The following is a 6,867-nucleotide window of genomic DNA, read 5'->3' on the forward strand; positions in this document are numbered from 1 at the left end:
TTGGACTTATTTCTCCATGGAAGACCTATTCTTTGGCTCTGAGGTAGGCCCTTTCCCTTCCCTAGGCTTTGTAGTTAGTATCCATTGGTCTCTTTATTGATGACGTTTCTCCACTATTCTTCCTCCTAATTGTTTATTTTAAAGATGCCAAAGTGGGTCAATGGCAAATAGACTACAAAACGAAACAACAGAAGGACTTAATCCATGTTGTGTTTGAAGAAGTATGCAAAAGTTTGACGACTGTAGGCAATCTGGCTCTAATCTCAAACTTATATTTTATATGCAGGAAACTTCATTGTGCTTTGAAGTGTGACATGAACACATTTTGCAGGCTGCTAGAAAACACTTGGCTTGGTAAAGAATTGTCAGTGGCAGTGATCTCAACGTCCAAATCTTCATAACCATAACTTGTGAAGAAGAAGTAAAAAAGTATTGTATTTGTAAAATATTTTGATTGTTCCAAAAGCAGTTTTAGTCAGATTTTGTCATTGGTTTACAATGCATGAAAAAAATTTAAACTACTTTTCAAAATTATGGACGATGACTATTTAATAAATTGGATTCATGCAGCACCCGGAATAGCCCCATTCTATGTTCTCATGAGGGTTAGCTATTTGTTGCTGCATAGCAGGGTGAACTGAGACGCACGCAAAGAAGGAATTTGTGTTTTTGCATGTAACCCATGGTAGAGTCTTTCATCTTGATTTTTATTGTAGCCTATTCAGTGGGGTTCTCTGGAAGAGTTGGGGACAGTGAGAGATGACAAAAGAATGAGGAGAAATATATTTTATCAGAATGATTGGGCATTGTAATATATACATATTGAAAAGGGCTCTTCTCTGTTTTCTTTTTTTTTTTTTTTTTTACGAGAACAAATCCACTTTATTTACTTTTTAGTAAGTTTAAATCCTTGAGAGGTACAGCATTACACGGATTCTGTGTCCTATGGCTTTAGCAGGAAGGTTGCTTTGGAATTTGGCACGAACCATACCACTGTTTCCATGAGCACGAGGTACCTTTCCCCAGATTACTCTGGTTTTGTTCGGTTTGCCACCAGGAGTCACTGTGTTATTCTTTGCCATGTACACATATGCACATCTCTTGCCTAGATAGAATTCAGTTTCATCTCGAGCATAAACACCTTAAATTTTAAGAAGAGCTGTTTGCTCTTTCTGGTTCCGGAGACCCCATTTATAGCCAGAAAAAATGGCTTTGGACCACAGCCTTCCAGACATATTTGTCGTTTTAGAAGTTCTGTTCCCAGCAAGCCCCCAAATTTCAGCACCAAGAACTCCACTCATCTTCGCCTCTTCTCTGTTTTCAAATCAAGAAATACAGAGTTGCCATCACTTTCTTACACATCTTCTAATATTTTCCACCCAAGTTGGTTAAAATGAGTTTGAACAAAAACTTGTACTTTCATAGATTTATATAAAGAAAAATATGAACACCAAACAATAACACTATTGAAACTAGATGGAAAGCTATTCACATTTATGAAAACATATCAGTTTAGATAAGAAACAGACATTAAGGGCTATGTGAAAACTTCCTGTGTGAAATGTAATGAAAAAGCAATGCATTTTCAATTTATGGCATTACACTGACTACAGAACTTGGCATTAGACAGTTTTGTGTTGTAAACTTTGTCAGCGATGGATCATTTTCAATAATTTCTTCTAGTTTAAAAAATTGCTGTAGATGTTAAGTTCATATCCAGATGAAACACAAAAGGTCTTTGAAGTCTGGTATATCTGGAGAAGTCCTATCATTGTTGGAAATACATGGCTTCAAAGAGGGAAAATGAGAAAATTTTCTAATTTCAATCAACAGTTGTATTCACTGAAGCATCTCAATGCCAGACAATTGCAGGTTTATTTATAATAGACAGAGACTCTGTAATTAAACTTCTCTAAAGAAGCATATAATGTATGTTGTATTTGGGGTATTACACAGAGTTACATTTGCTTATTCAAATGAAAGTTTGAACACTACAAATTCAGCAGTCATTTCTACCACTGATGAGAATGTCGAAAACAAAAGTTAGTAACCATAGCAAAGCATTCTATTAGATAGACTTAGATTGTTTTCCTAAATGTTTTTGTATTTATATTACAGTGCTAATGAATGTACACTGGAGTAATAGGTTGTTTACAAAGCATATTGCAAATATAGGTGCTATTCCCATGTTAAATAATATAACTGAGATGGTTCAATGAGTATGATATAAAATACATGCTATTTGAAATGTAAGCGTGGTATAATTCTCCTAAGTCTAAAGGCAGGCTTCATTTAGAATAGAGTGAATTTAACACAGATGGAGAGGATTAGTGGCATAAATAATTTTTAAGTGCACATAATCTAAAAATATTTTTACTTGACTTTGGAAAGAATTCTGTGATTTTTATTTTGGTTACAAATATATCCTCATGATTGTGTTCTTTTAAAGTCAATATTAAATTTACCCCATTCACCAATTGATGGGGGAAGGTTTTAGTGTTTCCCTAAAATGAACTTGGTTGCACTTTCAAACAAACATCAGGCACATTTCTTCCAGAGAGTGTAAGTATATTTTTACCTTATGTAAGAAAAGAGCTTCTACAGCAGACAAACCTGGGTTTAAATGGTAGTTCCACCAGTTACTAGCTGTATAACTCTGAGCAAGTTTTTAAACACTTAAAAAAAATCTGTTTCTTTGTCTGAAAATGGCAATAGTAATGCTTGTATTTCTGGGTTGTTGCAAGAATTGAATAAAATAATATGCCTAGCACAAGTGCATGGTATAGAGAAAGTTCTCAGACATGGCAAGCGATTATTAGGAGGTGCTTGACAAATGTGTCTACTTTCCTTCCACCCTCCTTTCCTCTCTTTAACTGTTCATCTAGAGTCTATGGATTGTTTAAGACCCACTTTGAATCCAGTCTTCTTTATGGGTGCTTCCTTGACCAAAAATTTCTTAATTTAAATAATTAAAAATCAAATTGAAATACACAATAACAAATAGCGCAGAGGGCTTATAACCAATAACGAGAGTCTTCTGCCTACCTACCTTTCTTCCAACTTCAGGGTGTGGTACTCACACTCAAAATCCAAGTGGCAGCATTGCTCAAAGGCAGCAGGGCAAGGATGACGATCTACTGTCTCTTAAAGGACTACACTGGAAACTGCTATATTTTACCTCTATTTATATCCCCATGGCCAGAATGTAGTCACATGACTACACCAGCTGCGAGGAGGCTGGGAATGATCTTTATTATAGGAGACCATATGCCTGGCTAAAAATCCAGTTATAGCGGAGGAAGGAAGCATGCATATTGGAGGTAAAATTGGCAGTCTATGAAAGAGTTGGGCATCTTAGAATCCTATATATATATATACATATATGTATATATATATATCTTTTCCCTCCCCAATGTCCTTTGATACTTTTTTAAGTCTCTTGCTCTCCTCTAGGATCCAGCTCCATAAGGAAATTTTCAAATCCTTCTATATTGTTCATTGCCATGGGTCCTTTAGTTTCATCAGACTGAACGCCCTGAAAGCCAAGAAAACTTAACCTTGCTTAAGTAGGCTGTCTTTCATAGAAAACATTGGTGTATTATTGTGCTGGATGGTATTCTTACCAACATCTGCTTTCTGCCCCTCCTAGAGAAGACTTATACTCCCCCCAGCATTGATTGGCCATGTGACTTCTCATTTAATAAAAGTTGAAATTAATGTGCTTCACTTTGGCAGAAGCTTTAGGAGTTTGTGCCGTAATCACTCTCTTTTTTATCTGCTATATAATTCTAGAAGGCTCTGCTCCTTCAGCCTGGCTACCAGAGTGAAGAAGACATGAAACAGTTTCCTCCAAATGCCCACACACACAACATGACCATGGAATAAACCTTTGCATTCTGAGACTCTCAGATCTTGGGGGCATTTATTACCAGAGCGTGATCTCCTCTATCCCGACTGATCCAATTATTATGCTAAAAACATTTTCATCTAGTTTTCTTTTTATCTAAGCCACCTCACTCCTATCCAGGAAAGAGTGAGGAGGTAAGGCAGGAAGGGAATAAAACGAAAATAAAAGCCCGTTCTGCCACATTAAGATTGTAATGTCACCAGCTGCCTATTTTACATTCTAATTTCCAAAATATACTTGACATTTTATTTTAGCATTTCCAATCATATATAGGCAAAATGTTAAGTGAGGTGATTATGGCAGGAAAAAACGTATCCCCTAAATCAATCTATTTATATCTGATTTACTATTGAAAACACCTATCTGTCTAGGAGCAATGACTGAGTAATGTCTTTAGTAAGAAAAAAAATGAACACATTTCTTAATTGTGTTTTTATTTATGTGTTTAACTCTTTTAGTAACGGTTAATATGATTGAGAGGCTTTGTCTTTAATATAGGCATTAGTATATAAGGCCATGTGGTCGTTACTAACTGAAAGTGTTGTTTCATTTCACAAATGAACGAGAACTTCTAAGTTGTTCATTTCACAACCAGGAAGCTAAGTTCACAGGAACTTGTGTATCCAGCTTCAGGGTTCTGGCAGTAGATCTCGGTCATCACTGCCAATACTTATCCTTCCCTAAATGTTTGTTAGCATTTTAAGCAGTAAACTCTGGATGTGGAATTATAATGGCCATCTTCAAACTATGCCATACAAATATTTTTCACACTTTCATACCACTTATAAGTTGTCAGCCTCTTTCTCTCAACCCTCATCTCTGCCTAGGGTGAATGACAAAATTTTAGGTGAGATACAGAATCATTTCTCACCAAAGAAGATGTAAAAGCCTCCTGTAAAGAAGCTAATAATTGGTTTTGAGAGTAGATGTACGATGGTTTATCCCCAGAACTAGCAGGGTAATAGTTCGGTGGATTGTACCTTGTCTGTTTATTTACCACTCCATCTTTAACATCCAGAATAGTGTTTGGCACAGAGTAGGTGCTCAGTGAATATTTGTTGAGAGAAAGAATGGTAGATCCTCTGGAGCTCAGAACCAGGACTTCCAGGTGACGTTTTCAGCCTTTCAATACTCTTCTTGGTAAAGAGACGTATGGACTTTTTCATTTATATTTCCATCACTACGAACCCTTAAGATTACAAGACATATCGTGAAACAATGAGGTGTACTTTTATTTTTTAAGATTTTTATTAACATATAGCTAACATACAATATTATATTAGTTTCAGGTGTGCCCATAGTTATTCAACATTTATATACGGAAAGAAGCGATCACCATTAAGTCCAGTAACCATCTGACACCGTACCACGCTATCACAATATCATTGACTATATTCCCCATGCTGTATGTTACATCCCCATGACTTATTTGTTTCACACCTGGAAATCTGTACCTCTCATTCCCTTTCCCCTCCCCCCCTTTTAAATTTATCAGTGAGGTGTACTTTTAGTACAACGACATCAGTACATCCAAAAGAGGTTTGACTTTCAAATTCCTCACCCTAGGAAGTTCAGTGACATGGCCATTGCTCAAAGCACTCATGAACCCCTCTTCTCCCCCAGCAGGTAATCCTGCTGCAGGGCTGGTGTGTTTATATTACAAATGTTACCAGGTGCTGGCTGCTGTGATTGGATGACATTGAGTCTAGAGCCTGCAGTGACCCTTCTGTTCGTCTGACTCCTACCCTAAGGCAGCAATAGTTGGTAGACACAGTAACTGTTGTTAATGAGTCTAATTCCTCCTAGTGTCTAGTGGTAACATATGCAAACAAACAAAAAACGATGTACTGAGTTTCTCAAATTCCACTGTTACCAACTGTCTCCAAGAGTTGACTTCTTGTTTTTCTGTTTTGGGATGGCATAGGCACTAGGGAAGTAAATTGGGCACTGGGGAGAAATTGGTTTATTTTAACAGAAACTTCTGTAGTAGTTAAAAAAAATTAAGATTTTATATCAGACTTCATGGATACATGAGTTAGAAAATCATGGTGTAGAGGTAAAAACCATGGGCTCTGGGGTCAGACTGATTGGATTCAAATCTCAATTTGTGATAATATGGCCTAGAGCAAGTAACATTTTCCCATAGCTCAGTTTCCTTATCTGTAAAATGGGAATGGTGATAAGGTCTACCTCATAGGTTTTTTTTTTTTTTTTTTTTTTTTTTTTTTTAAATTAATAGATATAATGGCAATGAGTGTGAGAGGGACTTTGGGGAGCTGGACATTTTCTCTTTCTTGGTCTATGGACTAGTTAAACAGGAATATTCAGCTTGTGAAAATTCATCAAAATGTACACACTATGTGTACTTTTCTCACTATACATACCAGGTGTGCCAAAAAAATGTATACACAGGACTTGTATTCATCTTTTGTTATTGGTATATATTATTACAATTTTAATACAGTTTTCTTTCCTTTCTTAAAATGTGTATACATGTTTTTGACACCCTTTGTAGTTCAATAAAAATTGAAAAAAACTTCACCCTCAGGGCCAGGGCATTTCTGCCAGAATATCTCTTTCCATGTCTCTCTCAATAGAATATCTTGTTCTTCCTCAGGTAAAAAAATGGCAAACCTCAAGTTTCTTTAATTGGTAAATTTTATAGATATTTTATACTTACATATAAAGATATTTAAATTTTATAGATATATTTTGACCTAGTTGTCCAAAAAGGGTCGACTGCTCTTTGAACTGAAACTTCTTTGGGTCAGCTTTGGTTGTACTACGTTGATTTTTGTATAGGTGTGTCCTAGACTAGAACCTAAACATTACCCTCGACTGCGGCCGAGCCTGTTGTGGATGAATACTAACTATCTTGAGGTACTTTGTGAAAGAATATTTTGCTCCAGTGGTTTGGATCAAAATTTCTGATGTTGAGCAGTAGAGAATTTGGTCTAGGC

General features: G+C 36.2%; 1 pseudogene; it reads right to left on the reverse strand.

Moving 5' to 3' along the window:
- Positions 1-902: 902 nt before the first annotated feature.
- Positions 903-1,235, reverse strand: LOC117026226 (60S ribosomal protein L35a-like; annotated as a pseudogene).
- Between the last annotated feature and the right edge of the window lie 5,632 nt (positions 1,236-6,867).

Source organism: Rhinolophus ferrumequinum, chromosome 8 (genome assembly GCF_004115265.2).
Source record: "Rhinolophus ferrumequinum isolate MPI-CBG mRhiFer1 chromosome 8, mRhiFer1_v1.p, whole genome shotgun sequence".
NCBI lineage: Eukaryota > Metazoa > Chordata > Mammalia > Chiroptera > Rhinolophidae > Rhinolophus > Rhinolophus ferrumequinum.